General features: G+C 41.6%; 1 protein-coding gene and 1 long non-coding RNA gene across 4 annotated transcripts in view; both read left to right on the forward strand.

The window, feature by feature from the left end:
• Positions 1-22,881, forward strand: part of CSTPP1 (centriolar satellite-associated tubulin polyglutamylase complex regulator 1) — a 210,733-nt gene that overhangs the window by 92,434 nt on the left and 95,418 nt on the right. The gene's annotated exons all lie outside the window — the stretch shown is intronic.
• LOC133227056 (uncharacterized) lies at positions 2,302-8,952 on the forward strand. 2 transcript variants are annotated; one of them, XR_009729714.1, is made up of 3 exons: positions 2,302-6,823; positions 8,192-8,322; positions 8,859-8,952. It is a non-coding gene; the product is annotated as an uncharacterized LOC133227056 (long non-coding RNA). The 2 variants fall into 2 exon arrangements; XR_009729713.1 differs by having other exon boundaries at positions 2,303-6,823; positions 8,862-8,952.

Below are 22,881 nucleotides of genomic sequence, written 5' to 3' on the forward strand. Positions count from 1 at the left end.
TTATGAGAATTTAGTTTTGAGCTTTGTGCTTTTACCAAGGAATATATATGTTTTCTTTAATAAAATAATGATGCTAAAGGAAGTGTCCTCCTGCTATAAACAACTAGAAAATCAGACAAAATGTCTGGAACAACTGTTTCAGAAACTGGACCAACAATCAATGTGGAACTGTGGTCTCTGAGAGGCAGTTGCCAAGTGACAGTTCAGGGAGATCACGAGGGTCTTACGAGTTGAGGAGACGAGGGCTGGGGTTTAGGGAGGCCGCGGTGGCCAGCATTTGCAGGGCCAAGTACTAGAGAGGAGTATGTTGCTCACTTAGCTCCAGAGATGCAAGGAGGTATTCGAGTCTTTGGCTACAAACTATGCACATGTGTGGGTTGGAAAAAGACCGACCGGAAAACAGTAGGCAAGACGATTCCTGGCATGTTCACAGGGCTAGTTCACACTTCTACCAGTTGGAGTGGAGAAACCTCAAACTGCACAGGGCATCGGATTGAGTCCTCAGCCGCTGAAGTAAGCATCAGGCTGATCTGCAAATGACTGCACACGAAAACACAATTCAATACTCCTTAAAGGAATTCAACAAAATCCAGTGCTCTGCAACGTAAAATTCACGAAGTCTGGCGTCCAACTAGAACGTACAGGAAGCAGGAAGATATGATGCATAACGGGCAGAAAAAACAAATCAGTAGAAACACAGACTCAGAAATGACAGAGACGGGGGACTAGCTGCCTAGGACCTTTAAACAGTTAAGTCGTACAGATGTACTCAAGTATGTAAGGAAAACATGAATATGACTAGGAGGTAAATGAAAGATGTTAGGAAGACCTAAATGGAATTTCTAGACATATAAAATATAGTATCAGAAATAAAAATATTGATAATGATAACATTTAATATTTATTAAGTAGATTATCTCACTTTTTAATCCTATGTATTAAGTAGATACTTTCATTATCTCCTCTGCACAGAAAACGAAGCTGAGATTTTTGAAATTTAAATAACTGGTCTAGGTCACACACCTAAAAGTGTGTGATCAAGGAATGCCAGAGAAGCCAGAGAAAACTGACTAGAGACAGTATTGTGTTTTTAATGTAAAGGTGTTCTCTACTGGAGGGTGTGTAAGATGCTGGAAATATAGATAAGTAAATGACAGTGCTTGCCCTCAAGGAGCTCGAGTTCTGGGAGAAGAAACAGAGCAGCCTGGAAGTAGTCTCCATGCAGCGTAAGTGATCACTGAAGTCTGTATAAGAGTCAGTGACCGCACAGGAGAGAAATAGTCCTTCCTGCAGACGCTGGAGAAGCTGTAAAGAAGTAAAGAGAATGAGGCTGGACCTTGGACTAGTAGAAGGCTATTGAGCAAAGGAGTACGTTCTAAACAGAAAACTCTCGCAGTTTTGAAAATATAACATGAAACACCACGGTTCCTTTGGGAAATGGTAAGAAGTACTATGTGGCAACAGAAAATACTGCTGAATGCTTATTGTGCCAGCCACTGAACAGAAATTCTGTTCATGTATTCATTTATTTCATTCACACAACAAACTTGAGTTGGTGTGATTATTATCCCATTTCTCCTAAAGAAACTAAGAGAAGTTAAGTGACTCGCACAGGCTATACGGTTTGTAAGTAGCACAGCTCATATTCAAACTTCAGTCTTGACAAAGGCCACACTTTTTTTTTATTGAATTGTAGTTGATTTACAATGTTGCCTTAATTTCTGATGTACAGCAAAGTGATTCAGTTATACATATATACATACTGTTTTCCATTATGTTTCTTTTATCTTGTTACAAGATATTGAATATAATTCCCTGTTCTATACAATAGGATCTTGTTAATCTGATTTGCTAATCCCAATTCTAATTTATCCCTCCCGCACTCCCTTCCCCTTTGGTAATCAGAAGTTTGTTTTCTGTGTCTGTGAGTCTGTTTCGTAAATAAGTTCCTTTGTGTCAGATTTGAGGTCCCACATGCAAGTGACATCATATGGTACTTGCTTTTCCCTTTCTGACTGACTCCCTCACTATGACAGTCTCTGGGTGGGTACTTGCTTTCCCTTTCTGACTGGCTTCCCTCACTATGACAGTCTCTGGGTCGGTACTTGCTTTCCCTTTCTGACTGACTCCCTCACTATGACAGTCTCTGGGTGGGTACTTGCTTTCCCTTTCTGACTGACTCCCTCACTATGACAATCTCTGGGTGGGTACTTGCTTTCCCTTTCTGACTGACTCCCTCACTATGACAGTCTCTGGGTGGGTACTTGCTTTCCCTTTCTGACTGACTCCCTCACTATGACAATCTCTGGGTCGGCACTTGCTTTCCCTTTCTGACTGACTCCCTCACTATGACAATCTCTGGGTCGGTACTTGCTTTTCCCTTTTCTGACTGGCTTCCCTCACTGTGACAATCTCTGGGTCCAGCCACGTTGCTGCCACTGGCATAATTTCGTTCACCAAGGCCACATCTGAACGACTCTGTGAGACTGAACACATGCTACCCCCAGTGTCAAAGGGCTCTGTGTCCTCTGAAGTTCGTGCCTTCTCCTGGACATGGCAGGACTCTATCGATTTTGTGTGATGTTTTCACTTCTGACATTGGCACAAGCATGGGAAGCAGAATGGAAGGTGGATAGTAAGACTGAAGCCAGAGACCAGACAGGAGATAATTGTAATCAAACAGGAAGTGGCTGTGGAGATGAAAAGTTATTTAAGGAGTGGGTTTGACAGGACTTGCAGATTTATTGTGAGTGTAGGGTATGGGAAAGAGTCGAAAATGAATGCCAGAAGCTGAATATTTCCAATTTTATCCCTCCCCTCCTTTTTTCCTTTCCTTTTATTTTCCCTTTCACCTTTTAGGTTTTACTCTGGATTTGCTGAGGTTTTGTCTTCATTGTCTAGGTGTATTTATTCACTAAAAAAAATTATGTATGGTGGGCTAACAGTCCCTGGAGTCGCGAAAGACATAACTTAGCAACTAAACAACGATCAGCAGTGTGTGGGATTAGACAGAAATTCTTGCTCTCATGGAGTTTGTGGTCTGATAATCAGAGATTGAAAGTAAAGGTGAAAGTCGCTCAGTCGTGTCCGACTCGTTGCAATGCCACGGACTATATATATGTAGTCCATGGAGTTCTCCAGGCCACAATACTGGAGTGGGTAGCCTTTCCCTTCTCCAGGGGATCTTCCCAACCCAGGGATCGAACCCAGGTCTCCCTCATTGCAGGCGGATTCTTGACCAGCTGAGCCACAAGAGAAGCCCAAGAATACTAGAGTAGATAGCCTTTCCCTTCTCCAGGGGATCTTCCCAACCCAGGGATCGAACCCAGGTCTCCCACATTGCAGGTGGATTCTTGACCAGCTGAGCCACAAGGGAAGCCCAATCAGAGATTAGGGGGGACAAAAAAATCCCTGCTTTTATAAAAGGAGTTCACATTCCCGGAATCGGGGGAATTGCAGTAGGTCTTGATGACCATATGATAAAAACCTGTTACTTTTTCCCTAAAATATCGAACGGTATGGTGGGTTTAGTGATCTCAAGTGAACACGCAGACGTTTTAGGCTGAGATGAAGCTTCTGTTCTGACTTCTCTGTGTAATTGCATCAAACTTCCACTTGATTATGCTTGTCACTAATCCTCATCCTCACCACTAAAGAGCCATTCTGTGAGGATTAACGGTGCTTACTGCAGGAGTGGGGTGGCTGTCTTGTTTGAAATATTAAAGAGCATTTGCTGCTTTTGTAATTTTGTAAACAAACACAAAGTGAAGTGTGACCTCTTCACTCTGAGGCCTCCTCTCGCCCATTCTCTCCCCTTGCTCCCACCAGTTCTTCACCTCTCGTCATTCTCCCCAGGAGCCCGAGACGGCCAGGAAATAATTTCTTCAACCTCAAGTTCCTGTTTCCTAGCTCCCGTTTTACTTATTTCTTCTCTCTTCCTAACTTTCTTCTTTTTTCATTTTTACTTCCTTCTTCAGAACCTTTTCTCCAGAGAGAACACTGATGTTGCCTCGAATCTGTCCCCTCTCTCCGTCCAGTACCTTTCATCTTTTCCTCTATTTAATTTCCCCTTTTTTCTATTCTGGTCATTTGGGGCTGTCACGCACGTCACATAAGCGTTTCTGGAATGCTTTTGTCACCACCTCCTCTCCCACCCGAGCCTCCTCAGCCTGCTTAGGTTGCTGACCTCTCTTTATCCTTTTAGGTCTTAGTTTAAAGGTCAGCTCCTTAAAGGGGGCTTCTCTGTGACCCTTCCTCATCTGAATTAGATGACTTCATTACTCTTTTCAAATCATCCTGTAATTTTTTAGTCATCCTGTATTATAGTTTCTGACTAAATTATTTTTTGCATGATCCTTAACTTAATGTACATTTCTTTTATTAAATTGTAACCTTTATGAGGCTATTCCTGACACCTAACATATGTAAGTGATTTGTTATTTAACATGAAGGTTCACCATTTCCCAGTCACTGGACAGAGGATAGAGTATTGAATGGTTTACATTATCACCCCTTTTATTAGGGGTAGGGTCGGTTTCAAATATCTGCTTTTCATATCTAACTTTTCAATATTGTGTAGGAGACGATTTAAAATAATAGTAGCTGCTACTTATTGACCATCTCATATATGCAACACACTAACACATCATGTTCAAAGTGCCCCAGTGGCAACTGAACCCATTCAAAGCTATACTGTATTATAACGTCTTCTGTTTGTTTATTTTTGACCATGCTGGATCTTGGTTGCTGTGCGCAGGTTTTCTCTAGCCGTAGAGAGCAGGGGCTGCTCTCTAGCTGTGGTGTTCGGGCTTCTGACTGGGGTGGCTTCTCTCGTTGCAGAGCATGGGCTCTGGTACCCGGGCCTCAGTAGCTGCGGCGCGTGGGCTCAGTAGTTGCTGCTCCCAGGCTCCAGAGCACAGGCTTAGGAGGTGCGGTGCACGGGCTTGGTTGCTCCATGGCATGTGAGTTCTTCCTGGACCAGGGATCGAACCCATGTCTCCTGCATTGGCAGTCAGATTCTTTACCACTGAGCCACCAGGGAAGTCCAAAAACTAGACTATTTTAAATGACACCTAATTAAAATACTATTCAATACCCACTAGTGCTTTTAAACAAGGATTAGAAAGATTTATGTCATGAACTGTAAGCCAACTTTAAATGTTGGTGAGGGTCTGGTTGGCAATACTTCTTTCCCTTCTTTTGTATTCTGGTCCAATCTTTATGCTTTGAAAGAGATCACAAACTAGTGGTCAGCTGACTAGACGTGCCTTGGCCTGCAGATATGTTTTCTTTGGTCTGTTGTTAAAAAATATGTATTTTTAATTAGATGCCAACATTTAACAAAAATGTCTCGATTCAGTTTCACTTAAAAATGGAAAGTTCTTCCAATACTGCAACCACATTCCAACAGAGAGACAGTTCGCCAGGGCGGAGGTACAGCTGCTCTCTTTAGACAGGGCATGTGGCCTCAGATTTACCACCATCCCCAGCTGCCTGGCTTCACCTGCTTACGTTTCCTGCCTGGCCTCTGTAGACATTTGAATTTGCTATCATTGCTAGAATTTCTTGGTCCATTTATAATCACTTGAAAGGTAAAGTTACACTCTTAATTCAGAACACGGAGTTAGGATCCTATTCCTCAGCTAGATTCTCTTTTCTCCTTGTTATCATGATGTCTCTCAAAAAATTTCATAATTAGAAGGGCCCTTAGAAGTCCTCTCATCTTGAAACTAAGTCTAGGGGGGTTTTAATATTCTCTTTTTTATAGTAAAATATGCATAACATAAAATTTGCTATTCTAACCACTTTTTAAGTTGAGAAATCTTCTTTTGGTGGTAAAATATAAGTAACCTAAAATTTACCATTTTAACCATTTTAAGTTACAGTTCCGTGGTATTAACTGTATTCACATTGTTATAAAACTATTACCAGCATCCAGGTCCTTGTCTGCATCTTCCCAAAATGAAACACTTTACCCATTAAAAAATAATTCTCCCTTCTGCGCTCCTCCAGCCACTGATAACCATTGTTTTGCTCTCTGTCTCTGTGTGTTTGACTATTCTAGGTACCACATATTAGTGAAATCATACAGTATTTGTCTCTTTGTGTCTGACTTATTCTACTAAGCATGACTTTTCCCAGTTCATCTATGTTGAGTATCAGGATTTCATTCCTTCCTGTGGCTGAATAATATTCCACCATGTAGAGTTCATGCTTTGTTTCTTCATTCATCTGTCGGTGGCCACTTGGGTTGTTTCTACCTTTTGGCTATTGTGAATAATGTGCAGCACAACCAAACAAGAAAAAAGTAGTGATAGTAAATTTTTGTGTCAAAGCTAATTTACTTGCCTAATTGGTGAGTAATCACTTTGGAGAACTCAATGAACAATTTTCCCAGCTAGTTTAAAAACTGTATTGTTTGGAGAAAAATAAATGTATCTTATAACATCTCATACGAGTTGTCCAATAGTGTTATTTCGTAAAAGATCAGATACTTCAGGGGCTGCTGTGAACTGCATTGTGTCCCCCCAGATTGATATGTTGAAGCCCTAAGCCCCAGTATGACTATGTTTGGAGGTAGGGGCTGTCAGGATGTCATAAAGACTCAGTGAGGTCATTAGGGTGGGGCTCTTCTCCAGTATGGTTAGCATGCTTGTAGGAAGAGACAGCTGAGAGCCTGGCCTCTCTCCCCCATGTAAGGAACGGTGAGAAGATGGCCTTTTACAACCAAGGACTGAGTCCTCCCTAGAACTGACCCTGCTGGCTCCCCGGTCTTGGACTTCTAGTCTCCTCGACTGTGAGAACAAAAATTTCTGGTGTCTAAGTAAGTCACCCACTCTCTGATATTTTGTTACAGCAACCTGAGCAGACTAATACAGAAGCCATCTTTCTACTCACAGTTTTTAGACAGAAAAATTAATTTTACTTTGCATGTTGAAGCCAAATCCTGTTTTGATTCATCACTAATGTTTTATCTCATTACAACCACTAATGAGGTTGTAAGTATGTTAGTCTTGTAAATGTAAACTGCGCTATTCAGTTTATTTAAAATATTAGCAAGATTTCCAAGTTGATAAACTTTAATGGATATACATAAGGCAGAAATAGGAGTAATTTTTTATTTTATTTGACTATTATTTCAACAACTTATATCAGTCAGAAAACCTTAGTGCAAAAGAATAAATTCCAGTATCACTACTGATACATCTACAGATAACTCTGAAAGGTCTAATTTAAAAGACTCATCCTAATAAAATTAATGCTGCTGCTGCTGCTAAGTTGCTTCAGTCGTGTCCGACTCTGTGCGACCCCATAGACGGCAGCCCACCAGGCTCCCCCGTTTCTGGGATTCTCCAGGCAAGAACACTGGAGTGGGGTGCCAGTTCCTTCTCCAGTGCATGAAAGTGAAAAGTGAAAGTGAAGTCGCTCAGTCATGTCTGACTTTTAGCGACCCCATGGACTACAGCCTACCAGGCTCCTCCATCCATGGGATTTTCCAGGCAAGAGTACTGGAGTGGGTGCCATCGCCTTCTCCCAATAAAATTAATAGAATGTATCAATTTGTACGTTATCCAATAGAGTTTTGAAAACTGCCTGCGTGATGTTAACTATCAGTGCTTACCCACACAGCATCCGATGGCACTGCAGGGCCTGTGTTTCCTGTGGTCCAGTATGCTATAAGCTTTTTTCTGATCCTGCTTTTCCAGTCCCAATACAAAAATGACTACATTTATCGCACTTTAAAGACTTCTGTTTTATAGTTATCAAGCTATGTTGTTGTTGTTTTTGTTAAGTCGCCTCAGTCGTGTCCGACTCTGTGTGACCCCACAGACGGCAGCCCACCAGGCTCCCCTGTCCCTGGGATTCTCCAGGCAAGAACACTGGAGTGGGGTGCCATTTCCTTCTCCAATGCATGAAAGTGAAAAGTGAAAGGGAAGTCACTCAGTCATGTCCGACTCTTCGAGACCCCATGGACTGCAGCCTACCAGGCTCCTCCGTCCATGAGATTTTCCAGGCAAGAGTACTGGAGTAGGGTGCCACTGCCTTCTCTATCAAGCCATGTTATGGAGCAATAGATCTGCTTTGGTTCTGTGACCGCATCATATAGGAACAAGGAGAGGGTGGTAACATCTGTACTCTCATCCAGTAGAACTGAAGATGTTATGTAATCATAGCCTTTATACTAATGTAGTCCTGGGTTGAAAAGAAAAGGAAAAGACCAGAGCAGACGAAAACCTTCCCCGTGCGTGACACGTCTACCAGTGTGCCGTTCACACGTACGTTTATGGAGAAGCTCCAGGAGAAGTTAACCCGAGAGCGCAGGTTGGTGGGGTCCATATCTAAAAATTTACTACTAACCTATTTAGTGTGCATTTTGTTTTTCTTATAAATTTTAAATAAAGGCATATTTTTTAACAAGAAAAGTATTAATATTAAACATCTGTAGAACCTTACAAGTGTCTCTCTAAAAGCCCTAGTCTCCTGCTTCCATGGCTGATTCGTGTCAATGTATGGCAAAAACCCCTACAATATGGTAAAGTAATTAGCCTTCAATTAAAATAAATAAATTAATTTGTTTAAAGAAAAAATAAATAAATAAAAACTGCTTCCACGCACCCCCTATCACACAGGTATAAATTGAAGCCTCAAATCTCCCAGTCCTCTGACTCTCACCAAGTGATCTTGCCATTAGCATCACGTTCTCTCTCCCTGATGCTTAACGAACATATATATATTTTATGTCATTCAGTCTCTGAGGTCAGTGTATAACTTTCTAGCCCAGAATGTGATCAAATGAGTTAAGGTTTAAGAATGCATCGCAATTATATGTGATTTTCTATCTTCTTTCATTGCCTTAGCAGATGGAGGAAAGTTTCTTTAAGTTCCACTCTGCCTGTCTTCAAGAGAAAGTTATTCCATCTTTTATTTAAAATAAAAAAATCATGATTCTTATTACTGAGGGAAGTATGGTACTTGTGTTACTGCATATTTCAAGCTTTGAAGGACATAAGCAGAATTTTCAAGTTCTTTGAGAATACAACTGAAGGTTTTGTTTTTATTTAATTAGGCTAAAAAGTGAGACTTTACCATGGGATGTTATTAAAGCCATTCTCTACAGCAGATCTACCCCAAAACCAAATGGTACCTCTGAGGCTTCTGAAATCTCTTGCTCTCATGATTCAGTTAGAAACAAAAGTAAATGACTAAATTAAAGTTTACACACTGTGAGTCAAAGTAAAACCACCTTAGGTTAAAGATGTCAGTTTAATAAAGCATACTCAAATTTGGTTGTTTTGGTGGGTTTTAAGCTGGAAGTGTATAAAAGCAAGTGTAAGTAGTGTTGAAAATTTAATCTTTTCCAGTTTTATTTTGCTTGGCATAACCTGCTCTTCCTTCCCACTGCCGCCACCTGACCCTAATTTAGAGCCCTAACTAACCACATCGGAGAGGTTGTCAAACAGACAGATTCCTTGATCCCGTCTCCAACCTACTGAATCAGAGTCAGCAGGGGAGGGACCTGGGAATTTATTTTTTAACAAGCATTTCAGGTGATTCTTAAAATCACTCAAGTGTGCGAAGTATTGAATAATTTCTTCACTTTTTTTCTTTTGCTCCAGTCCTTGCTCTACATCAGCAGTTTTTAAGCCGGGTTGCATGTCAAGTTCACTCAGGGAGTTTTTAAAAACTGCTGGTGCCCAGGCCCCATCCCAGAGCGATTTAATCAGAATCTTATGGTTTGGGACCTATGCTTTTTTTCTTTTTTAATAAGTAAAAGAAATTTTATTGCAGTACAGCATTTAGAGAAAAATGCAAAATAATAAATGTACAGCTTAATGGAGTTCTTAAAAACAAACATACTCATGTGATGTCCCTCCAAATAAAGACAGAGAACATTACCAGCACCCCAGCTGTCTCTCCCAGGTCCCCCTCGTCATGAATCCCCTCTAGGTCACCGCTAGTCTAACATTTATCACCATAAACTAGATGTGTCTGATCTTGAACTTTATGTATCGAGAATCATAGAACATAGAGCACTCTTCAGGGTCTGGCTTATTTTGCTCAACATCATACTTCTGATTTGTTGGAGTTAGCTGCAGTTTGTTCTTTTTTATTGTTGTACAGAATTCTATTTTATATAAACCACAGTTTTTTTTATCCCTTCTGCAGTAAGGTGGCATTTGGGTTGTTTTCAGTTTCAAGCTAGTACAAACAGTGTTGCTCTAAACATATTTTTGTACGTCTCCTGGTACACAGATTTCTGTTAGGTATGTACTTAGGAGTGGAATTGCTGGGAATGTGTATGTTCAGCTTCAGCACATATTCCCAGGTTTCCAAAATGACTGCACCATTTTCCACATTTTACTGTAGCTTGTGAGAGTCCCTGTTGCTCTGGAACTTTTAGTGGGGCCCATGTGTTTTCAAAGCTCTGCAGTTGATCGTGATACACACTGAAGCTTGAGAACTACTGCGAGACCTTGTATAAATACAGCTCTCTAAAGCACAGCCCTGGAAATGTGAATCCCATTACATTACATCCACACCAGATCTAACCTTTCCACCCACCACTTTCCTACTCACAGCTGATGCTCACCACACACAGTCATTCACTTTCCCCCAAACACTCCTTACGCTTTTTCCCAGCACACCTTCGTTTTTTCTTTTCTATTTGGGCAGAACTTTCTTGCAAGTCTGTCACATTCCTGCGCATCTTCAAACAAACCCAGCTCAAGTCATGCATCTTTTAAAAGTCTTCGTGATTCCCACATCCTCCCCTCCTTGCAGGGCTTCCCTGGTGGCTCACTGGTAAAGAATCTGCCTGCCGATGCAGGAGATGCAGGTTAGATCCCTGGTTCAAGAAGATCCCCTGGAGAAGGAAATGGCAACCCACTCCAGTGTTCTTGTTGGAGAATCCCATGGACAGAGGAGCCTGGCGGGCTACAGTCCATGGGGTCACAAAGAGTCAGACACAACTTAGCAACTAAACAAAAACAACCCCTCCTTGCCTTACTTCTCTCCACATGTCATCTCTCTTACAACACTTGTTCTATTATATTTACATTTAGTTATTAGCAAACATATAATCTCTTTCCTAAGACATCTCACGGGTTAGAGTAAATCGATTTTTATGTCTTTCCTACCTCTCACTCCAGCTCGTAAATCTGTAATGTCAAGCTCCATATGAAACCCTCAAGAGAAGACTTTAATTTGGGTACAGCTGTGTAACCACGGTTAAGTTACTTTTTCCAGGCCTTAGTTTTCTCATCTATAAAACGGAGCATATACTACTTCACCATTGTGAAAACTAAATGAGATAACAAATTAAAGCAGTTATTAATCTTGGCACATAGTAACTGGTTCATCAATGCCCGTTGTCTGTGTCATGTGGTGAGTATCATTGTTCGTTTCCTTCAGGGTAGAGACAGCATGGTTTATCTCTGAAGCTCCATTCAGTGCCTTTGCTTGTTGCCGGTGCTCAGTACAGGCTGGGAGAATAAATCAATGAATGTCTGCTGAATGGTTGCATGGGCCAGGCTTATTTATAGTCCCTTTCCAGAAAGCCCATCTTGGAAGAAGTCAAATTTCAATTTAACCATCAGAGATAGACAGAAAGTAGGATTTTTACTAAAAACTTTAAAAACTGCATTAAAAAGGCCAAATCCCCAGTTTAACCATACAACAGCTGCTCTCCTTCTGCTGCCAGGAAATAGGGAAAACCCTCCAAGAGCTATTTGCTGTTTGTTTGTTCATCTTCTGATAAACATGCCGTGACTTGGGGAAAGCACACACTTCGCCTGCAGGCAAGCGTGGGTCTGGGAAGTTGCAAGTAGCAGTAATGAGGAAGAAATCCCCAACTCTGTGGGAGAGGTTCCTGCAGGGACTCAGCTAAAGCCATTTGCCACTTTGCTGAGTTATTTACCAAGATGAAGGGACTGGGTGTGGCTGGCCTGCGAGTCCTCCTGGGAAGTCACTTTAAGAATCTCTCTAATTTCCTCACCCTTCATCTTTGTTCTCTGGCTCTGCTGCGAGGGCGCAGGCAGTCGCACCCACCTGGCTGTGGTTCCCAGCACACTGAATTCTTTGGAGCTGGCTGTTGCAGCCAAGGATTCCCTGCCCTGCTCTTTCCCCCTTGCCCTGATTTGAAAAACAGTTTGGGAAATTCTCATCTGGCATGGAGATTGATGAGAAGAAACCCCATGGGCTGTGTGCTCTTTTTCTAGATACACAGGACCAAGAAGGGTCTTTTGAGCTTTAAATTGTCCTTTCTCAAAAACCCAGTATTGATAGACTACATGTGAACAAGTTATACAAAGTAGGATCTGCCATCACCACTCTCATTTTAAGGCATTTTATTGCTAAGAGGCTGTATAAGTGAGACAGAAGCGATACCAGAGAGCATTTATCACCATCTATGTCGCTTGCAGAAGGAATATAACAATATACTTAACTAATTGAAACCTCATGAAAGATGTGTAACAAACCATATGAAGATTAATGGGTAAGTCCACGAAAATGTTTACCAGGTGTCTAATATCTTTTAAAATATGAACAAATAAATGACTTTAACCAAGTTATAATCAAAATGGGTCTGATGACAAAAGAATTAGCAACTTGAAAAATATATAAGCCCAGTGTCCAAAACCTTATTTGTCATGTAAGTTGGCCAATAATTCCTTGGAAGTGTGTTTCTGTTTTTAAAATAAAATTAACTTCAGGAAGCAGCGATAGACAAGGAAGTAATACGATTTTAGGAAGACTCTGAAAATCTACATTTATTGTCTCAAGTGGCAGAACAGCAGAATGGTATAATACCATTTATATATATTTTATGTCTGTATGTATTTATATGCATACAAAAATGTTTGGAGAGAGGTTTACCAGAATGTTATTAGTGGTTTTCTTTCAGTGCTAGGATTTTACTTTTTTTTTTTCACACATTTTTATATTGTTTGAGTTTTTGTAATGACTGTGTAACATTTTTATAATCACAGTAAAAATAAAGCTATTTGGGGGACTTCCCTGCAAGTCCAGCAGTTAAGACTCCACACTTGTACTGCAGGGGGCGCGATTTGAGCCCTGGTCAGGGAACTAGGATCCTGCCAGTCTCATGGTGCGGCCAAAACAAACAAACAACAAAAACAATACCTGAAACACAATAAGCATCAGCTGTCATCATGTGAAAAAATAAAGCCATTTTTGTTTAAAAAAAAGATTTTGTTCGACCATCTGCCGTGGGCCCACAGAGGTACTAGGAGCCATAGGGATTAGAAAAGAAGGCTGTGGCCTAGCCACCAAGATGTTCACATTCTAGTTGGGAAGACTCCTAAGGGGCGGTGTGGTAGAGAGTGAGCAGGCGTCAGGACGTGCGGTTCAAAGAAGTACTAGAGGCTACCAGGAAGAGGAGAGGTCGTGTGGAAGTTTTCACTGGAAAGAGGAGGTTCGAGTTGGACCTTGAAAGATGGACAGAATTTGACCAGGAGCGGGGCAGGCGGACGTTTTAGGCAGCTTGAGCACTGAAGCAATAATAATGGTATTTGAAAAGACAGTGGGGAGCCAGTTTATCTAGAATAGTAAGCAAATATAATTTGAGGTAGAGAAATTTGCTTTCTTGCCAAGTTTATTCTATATCTTTATTTTGATACATTGCAAATTATATTTTGGTGTACTTGAGCATTTTAAAAAAGGATATCTTAGGAAAATAAACACAATTATCCTGAATATTGACTCTAAAGTGACATAGAAATTAGACTGCTATGAACATTTCATTATTTTTAGTGTATTGAGAATGAAAGCCCTCAGTACATGAGCTCTCTAATGCTGTCATTTCAATCCATATTTCAATTAGGTCAATGGCTTTCTGTACAGGTTTTTAATTCGTGATTAATAATGTTCCTACTTTCTTGTACTAAAAGTCAAAAAGTAGAGTATGAAATATGAGGGCCAAAACAAAAACAAAATTTTACTTTAAAAAGAGACATTAAAGTACACTGCTGGTGGAAATGTAACTGATACAGCCACTATAGAAAACAAGTATGGCAATTCCTGTAAAAACTAGGAATAAAACCACCATCTGATCCAGCAGTACCACGTCTAGACACATACCCTGAAGAAAGCAAAACTGAAAAAGACACATGCACTCCAGTGTTCATTGCAGCACTCTTTACAGTAGCCGAGACATGGAATCAACCTAGATGTCCATCGACAGATGAATGGATAAGGAACCTGTGGTGCACATACACGATGGAGTACTACTCGGCCATAGAAAGGAACACACTTGAGTCTGTTCTAATGAGGTGGATGAACTGGAGCCTCCTATACAGAGTGGAGTAAGTCTGAAAGAGAAAAACATGCTGTATATTAATGCGTATATATGGAATCTAGAAGGACGGCACTGATGAACCTGTTTACAGAGCCGCAGTGGAGACACAGACCATGGTCAGGGTGGGGAGAGGAGAGACAGGGTGAGGCAAATGGAGAGAGCAGCGTGGCTGCATATGCACTAACATGTGAATAGAAAGCCGGTGGGAATTTGCAGTGAACTCACACTGGGGCTCTGTAATAACCAGAGAGGTGGGAATGGGCAGGAAGTAGGAGGAAGGTTCGAGAGGGAGGGAATATACACCTATGGTTAATTCATGTTGATGTATAACAGAAATCAAACCAATATTGTAAAGCAATCATCAGTCAAAAATAAATATTAAATAAATAATAAAAAAGACATTAAGGGACTTTCCTGGTGGTACAGTGAATAGGAATCCATCTGCCAGGGCAGGGGATACAGGTTTGATCCCTGGTCCAGGAAAATTCCACATGCCTCGGAGCAACTAAGCTCATACACCGCAACTCCTGAGCCCACACTCCAGAGCTCCCAAGCTGCAACTGCTGAAGCCCTCATGCCCTAGGGCCTCTGCAACGCAACAGGAGAAGCCACCACAATGGGAAACCCACGCTCCACAGTGAAGAGGAGCCCCACTCATCGCAACTAGAGAAAACCCATACAGCAGTGAAGACCCAGTTCAGTTCAGTTCAGTTGCTCAGTCTTGTCCGACTCTGCGACCCCATGAATTGCAGCACGCCAGGCCTCTCTGTCCATCACCAACTCCCGGAGTTCACTCAGACTCATGTCCATCAAGTCAGTGATGCCATCCAGCCATGTCATCCTCTGTCGTCCCCTTCTCCTCTTGCCCCCAATCCCTCCCAGCATCAGAGTCTTTTCCAACGAGTCAACTCTTCACATCAGGTGGCCAAAGTACTGGAGTTTCAGCTTTAGCATCATTCCTTCCAAAGAACACCCAGGACTGATCTCCTTTACAATGGACTGGTTGGATCTCCTTGCAGTCCAAGGGACTCTCAAGAGTCTTCTCCAACACCACAGTTCAAAAGCATCAATTCTTTGGCGCTCAGCTTTCTTCACAGTCCAACTCTCACATCCATACATGACTACTGGAAAAACCATAGCCTTGACTAGATGAACCTTTGTTGGCAAAGTAATGTCTTTGCTTTTGAATATGCTATCTAGGTTGGTCATAACTTTCCTTCCAAGGAGTAAGCGTCTTTTAATTTCATGGCTGCAATCACCATCTCCAGTGATTTTGGAGCCCCCCAAAAATAAAGTCTGACACTGTTTCCACTGTTTCCCCATCTATTTCCCATGAAGTGATGGGACCAGATGCCATGATCTTAGTTTTCTGGATGTTGAGCTTTAAGCCAACTTTTTCACTCTCCTCTTTCACTTTCATCAAGAGGCTTTTTAGTTCCTCTTCATTTTCTGCCATAAGGGTGGTGTCATCTGCATATCTGAGGTTATTGATATTTCTCCCAGCAATCTTGATTCCAGCTTGTGCTTCTTCCAGCCCAGTGTTTCTCATGATGTACTCTGCATAGAAGTTAAATAAGCAGGGTGACAATATACAGCCTTGACGTACTCCTTTTCCTCTTTGGAACCAGTCTGCTGTTCCATGTCCAGTTCTAACTGTTGCTTCCTGATCTGCATACAGATTTCTCAAGAGGCAGGTCAGGTGGTCTGGTATTCCCATCTCTTTCAGAATTTTCCACAGTTTATTTTGATCCACACAGTCAAAAGCTTTGGCATAGTCAATAAAGCAGAAGTAGATGTTTTTCTGGAACCCTCTTGCTTTTTTGATGATCCACCAATTTGATCTCTGGTTCCTCTGCCTTTTCTAAAACCAGCTTGAACATCTGGAGGTTCACGGTTCACGTATTGCTGAAGCCTGGCTTGGAGAATTTTGAGCATTACTTTACTAGCGTGTGAGATGAGTGCAATTGTGCGGTAGTTTGAGCATTCTTTGGCATTGCCTTTCTTTGGGATTGGAATGAAAACTGACCTTTTCCAGTCCTGTGGCCACTGCTGAGTTTTCCAAATTTGCTGGCATATTGAGTGCAGCACTTTCACAGCATCATCTTTCAGGATTTGAAATAGCTCAACTGGAATTCCATCACCTCCACTAGCTTTGTTCGTAGTGATGCTGTCTAAGGCCCACCTGACTTCACATTCCAGGATATCTGGCTCTAAGTGAGTGATCACACCATCGTGATTATCTGGGTCATGAAGATCTTTTTTGTACAGTTCTTCTGTGTATTCTTGCCACCTCTTCTTAGTATCTTCTGCTTCTGTTAGGCCCATGCCATTTTTGTCCTTTATCAAGCCCATCTTTGTATGAAATGTTCCCTTGGTATCTCTAATTTTCTTGAAGAGATCTCTAGTCTTTCCCATTCTGTTGTTTTCCTCTATTTCTTTGCACTGATCTCTGAGGAAGGCTTTCTTGTCTCTTCTTGCTATTCTTTGGAACTCTACATTCAGATGCTTATATCTTTCCTTTTCTCCTTTGCTTTTCACTTCTCTTTCCACAGCTATTTGTAAGGCCTTCCCAGACAGCCATTTTGCTTTTTTGCATTTCTTTTCCATGGGGATGGTCTTGATCCCTGTCTCCTGTACAGTGTCACGAACCTCCATCCATAGTTCATCAGGCACTCTATCTATCAGATCTAGTCCCTTAAATCTATTTCTCACTTTCACTGTATAATCATAAGGAATTTGATTTAGGTCATACCTGAATGGTCTAGTGGTTTTCCCTACTTTTCTTCAATTTAAGTCTGAACTTGGCAATAAGGAGTTCATGATCTGAGCCACAGTCAGCTCCCGGTCTTATTTTTGTTGACTGTATAGAGCTTCTCCATCTTTGGCTGCAAAGAGTATAATCAGTCTGATTTTGGTGTTGACCATCTGGTGATGTCCATGTGTAGAGTCTTCTCTTGTGTTGTTGGAAGAGGGTGTTTGCTATGACCAGTGTGTTCTCTTGGCAAAACTCTATCAGCCTTTGCCCTGTTTCATTCCATATTTGCCTGAATTTGGGCCTTGCACTCTCTATCAAACACACTGAATTTATAATGAAAGGGGAGAAGAGATATAAAGCCAGAAGAGAAGAAGAGATGACAGTGATTGCTGTTGTTGTTGTTGTTCAGCCACTAAGTCATGTCCAGCTCTTTTCTACACCATGGACTGCGGCAAGACAGGCTTCCGTGTCCTTCACTATCTCCCGGAGTTTACTCAAACTCACGTCCATTGAGTTGGTGGTGCTGCCCAGCCATCTCATCCTCTGTCACCCCCTTCTTCTCCTGCCCTTAATCTTTCCCAGCATTAGGGTCTTTTCCAGTGAGTCATCTCTTCTCATCAGATGGCCAAAGTATTGGAGCTTCAGCTTCAGCATCAGTCCTTCCAATGACTACTCAGGGTTGATTTCCCTTAGGATTGACTGGTTTGATCGCCTTTCAGTCCACGTGATAGGTATGAAGTAAATTTTACATCTATCTGCAGGTTGACCGCAGATGGATTAGTAGGAACTGTTTTAGCAAAGAAACCTGCTGACTCACTTACAAAAGAGAAAGATATCTGTTCATGCTGGGTCAGGCACTCTGAAACTAGGGGTGTGAGGAGAGCTGAAAACAGGATTTGGTGAAAGCCCTTATAAGGAACTGTTAGCACCTGAGAACTTCTTCCCCACATAAAGCATCAAGGTCAGTACTTCTTTCTCTATCCAGTTGAAGGCTGGAGCAACCAAGCCGAAGACGTCTCAATTCAAGAATACCAGGTTCAGAGCAGAGGTGAGATAGCCTCGTGAAAACAAGGAAATCAACCAGTGTCTACAGGCTGTGTGTTGATACCTATCCCTACTTCCCTTGCTTAGTTCTCAGAATGCTGGCTGCCGAATGGATACTCCCCAAGCGTGAGTCTGGAATATTACCTGGGGAAACGAAAGTAGCCCCTGAAAAAGTTCCCACAAATCTGACATTTAGGAGTTCCACTGTGAAATGACAGGTCTCAGCCTATTCGTTCTACAATGGAGTGCAGTGTCAGCAAGCTCCATCCATTGAGAAAACCAGCTTTTTGACATCTTACTCTAAATATGAATGGATATATTCCTGGATCACCAGCCATGTGGAAGAACTCTCTAACACGATAGCCAGAAATGAAGGCCAGACAAAAAGGGTAGACAAAGAGGCAACTGAGAAGAAGTGGCGACAAGACCAGGATCAGAAGAAAACTTTAAGAAGGCTCTCGTTAATATCATCAGGGAAAACAGAGAAGGTATTGGATCCACTAAATGGGACTAGCCTGCCATATGTGGATATACACTCACACATACATATGGAGAAGGAAATGGCAACCCACTCCAGTATTCTTGCCTAGAGAATCCCAGGGAGAGAGGAGCCTGACAGGCTACAGTCCAGGGATCGCAAGAGTCAGACACGACTTAGCGACTAAACCACCACCACCACCACCACACATACATATAAACATAAATACACATATATATGTATTTTCTTCAAAGAACAAGAAGGAATTTTTGGAAATTAAAAATATAATAGCATAAATTAAAAATTCAGTAGAAAAGCTGGAAATGGCCCAGAAGAGGCAAAAGAACTAGAAAATAAGAGAAAATTACAAGGAATTAGAGGCCTGCTCCAGAAATGTAATGTCTGAAAAATTGGACTTGCAGAGAAAAGGAATTAGAATGTGAATGGGCTTCTCAACAACAATGCTGGAAGTTGAAAATCAGTAGAGCGATAGAGCAATGCTTTCAGAATTCTAAGGGAAAATTATCAAATCAAATTATTCATCAACTACGAGAACAGAATATAGATTTTTAGATAGGCAAGAGCTTATAAATGTTAACTCCCATGCAGCTTTTCTCATGAAACTACTGGAGGACGTGTTTCACCCAAAAATGAGGATAAATCTTAAAGGTGAAATTATAGGATCTGGAAAAAGCTATCCAACACAGGAAGGAGTAAAGGGGATTCTCAGGATGATATTGAAGGTTAGTCCCAGGATAGTCGTTTGTGCAGGAGAGGTAGATAGCAATCAGCTCAGATTGCAGTGTCAGAAATCTCCAGGAGAAATGCCTACAAGAATACGTTAAAAATAGAACTGATGAAACTGTTGTGTTAGATTACATTCGGCTGGAGAATTAGAGATGAACACTTCAGTCAAAGAAATAGTAATTAATACTTACAAACTCCAAGCAAACCAAGAACGATGTAACTCCAAAAGAAACAAAATGTTGTATAAAAAAAGAATATGTAATAATAGCACGGCTTGTGGCTTGGCTGTGAATAATATTTATGTAGTATAAAAGTTATAAACACTGCATATTTCAAACTAGAATTGTTACAATTGGTTCAGTTCAGTCACTAAGTCCTGTCCAGCTCTTTGCAAGCCCATGGCCTGCAGCACTCCAGGCCTCCCTGTCATCACCAGTTCCCAGAGCTTGCTCAAACTCATGTCCATTGAGTCTGTGATGCCATCCAACCATCTTATCCTCTGTCATCCCCTTCTCCTGTCTTCAGTCTTTCCCAGTATCAGGGTCTTTTCCAATGAGTCAGGTCTTTGCATCAGGTGGCCAGAGTATTGGAGTTTCAGCTTCAGCATCAGTCCTTCCAATGAATATTCAGGACTGATTTGCTTTAGGATGGACTGGTTGAATCTCCTTGCAGTCCAAGGGACTCTCAAGTCTTCTCCTCATTAATATATTACAAAGATGGAGGGATGGAACTATGTGTGGGTGGTAAAAAAGATAATCTACCATCTTCAACTAAGAGTCCAAAAATAATATCTAAGATTTAAAACTCGAGGAATAGCAGCATACATGTTATTAAGAAATGAAAAGTGAAGAACAGAAGATTCATGGAGTTTAAGTGGAGCTGGTTACAAGCGTGCTACTGCAGTTTGGTTTGGAATCAGCTGAGTGTGAAAAGCCAGTGAACCTTCCAAATGAACTTGTCCAGCGGGATTCAAGACTGATGACGAGATTAGAAGCGGGAATATAATCAGAATTTAAAACGTGAATGGATGAGATCACCGAGGAACGAAAGTGTAGGGAGTGAGAAAGGAAAGGACAGAAGTTTGGGGAATGCGTATATTTAAAGGGTGAGAGAAGGAGAAAGTATCAGGGAAGAAGCAGGAAGAAAAACAGCATAGAATACCACTGTATAAGCCAGAGGAGGAAAGTTTCAAGTACTGGAGGGACAGCAGTATCAGAAAAATGTCCTTTGAATCTGTGGCGATTGGGAGCTCATCCATAACTTTCAAGAGGACAGTTTTGATGCGACAGAAGCGACATGGAACGGGCTTCTGAGTGAGTGAATGAGTAGTCAGAGGTAATGAATGCAGCACACTCTTCTGAGAAATTTGGCTTTGAAAAGCGAAAGGAGAACCAAGTAGCTTTAGTAAGTAAACTATGAAAGATGTTTAAATTAAGGGAGCACTCATACTTATGTGGGCAGATAGCAAAGCGCTAATGGAGAAGGTAAGAGGAAAGACGCATGCATAAGGCGGATAACTGGCAGAGCAGGGTCCCAGAGAAGCTGAGAGAACGTGGACTCGGGAACACAGATGGAGAGAGAGAGAGAGGGAAGGAAGAGGTGAGGGGAAGTGAAGACACGGGGAGATTTAAGGTATGGAGGAAGGAAATGGAAGGATTAAATTAGATGGCTTCAATCTTCTCAATAAAATAGGTTGTCTGCTTAGAGTGGAGGGGTGGGAGCAAAGGGTTAGTTTAGAAATTTGAGAATGGAAAACGTCTGGGGCAGCTGCTGTAAGGAATGCAATACAAAGTTCAAAGGAGATGACTGAAAGGATTACCCGGTAGCCATGAGCATCCAGTCGAAGTTGGATTGTATGAATTTGTAATAAAGCCAATCAGTATGGTTTCTGGACTTCCTCCAAGAACACTGTATCTCCAAAAATTGTATAGGCCATCATCTTGGCTAGGGAAGGGCTTCCTATGAGTGTCTTAGGAGACATGCTGCTGCTGCTGCTGCTAAGTTGCTTCAGTCGTGTCCGACTCTGTGCGACCCCATAGACGGCAGCCCACCAGGCTCTGCCGTCTCTGGGATTCTCAAGGCAAGAACACTGGAGTGGGTTGCCATTTCCTTCTCCAATGCATGAAAGTGAAAAGTGAAAGTGAAGTCACTCAGTCGCGTCCGACTCTGTGCGACCCCATGGACTACAGCCTACCAGGCTCCTCCGTCCATGGGATTTTCCAGGCAAGAGTACTGGAGTGGGGTGCCATTGCCTTCTCCACTTAGGAGACATCCCAGGGTTCAAAACCTTCAGAAAAATCCTTGCTCAAGAAAAGTTACTGCTCAGGAGTACCAAAGAGCAGGTTTGCTTGTGGGTCATGCAGGGGTCTTCTGGAGAGAATCATGGGCAACAAAAAGCAAGGTATTCAAGAGACTTAAGAGAAACAGGGCAGCTTGGTATCGAAAAGATCTATAGCTGCATGGATATCTAGACACAAATCTGGGGGTGGGAGCATGTTGGAGAACATCTGGAGTCAGATGAAAGAAGAAAGTGACATCATGTGAGATTACCCTGTAGGCTACCTAGCCGGATGGAAGAACTAGATGAAGCATTCTTGATACATATCATAAAACTGGCCTGAGTCAGGAGAGCATGGCGACCGGGATTTCAAACATCAAGACATAAGTTCCAAGCCACATTCAGCAAATAAGCAATATACTTGATTGATTCTTTTTATCTCCTGTTTATGTTTTTCTGATCATTAAAGAAACACTTGCCTATTATAGAAATGTAGTAGTACAGCAAAGTATAATGAAGCAGAAAAATGATTACTTATAAATCCACTACTGACAGCACTCACCATTAATATATTTGCTAATTATTTCTAGGTTTTTTTTTTTCTTTTGTGCTTAAACAATAGAATTTTATTTTCCCACAGTCTGAAGACTTGGAGTGCAAATCAGGGTGTCAGCAGGTTTGATTGCTCCTGAGGCCTTTCTCCTTGGTCTAATATTTTTTATACATTGTTTTTACATAGTAGAGATTATGCTGAATAACATTTGTATACCCAGTCGGGTTTTTTTAATATAGAAGCTTTTCCTCATGTCTGTTTCTCATATATCTCATACATATCTTCATAAAGATCTGAATTTTTTTAATTTTAAATCTTTGATTTGCCTTCATATTATGTCCCTCTCTCAAAAGGAAGAAATATGAGATAGGAGTTCTAGCTGTAATTATAAAAACAAGTTCACTATTTACTGTTTACTATCAAACAGTAAATTTACGCAGCTTCTCTGGTGGCTTGAATCCACCTCCCAGTGCAGTGACGTGGGTTCGATCTCTGGTCCAGGAAGATCCCCAGAAGGAAATGGCAACCCACTCCAGTATTCTTGCCTGGAAAATCCCATGGACAGAGGAGCCTGCTGGGCTATAGCTCATGGGGTCGCAAAAGAGTTGGACGTGACTTAGTGAATACAAAACAACAACAACAAATAATTATTTACATTTTTCTAAAGATACCAGTCAATACTACTAAGCAGGACATAAAAAGGAATGAA

The sequence above is a fragment of the Bos javanicus genome, chromosome 15, assembly GCF_032452875.1.
Source record: "Bos javanicus breed banteng chromosome 15, ARS-OSU_banteng_1.0, whole genome shotgun sequence".
Classification (NCBI taxonomy): domain Eukaryota; kingdom Metazoa; phylum Chordata; class Mammalia; order Artiodactyla; family Bovidae; genus Bos; species Bos javanicus.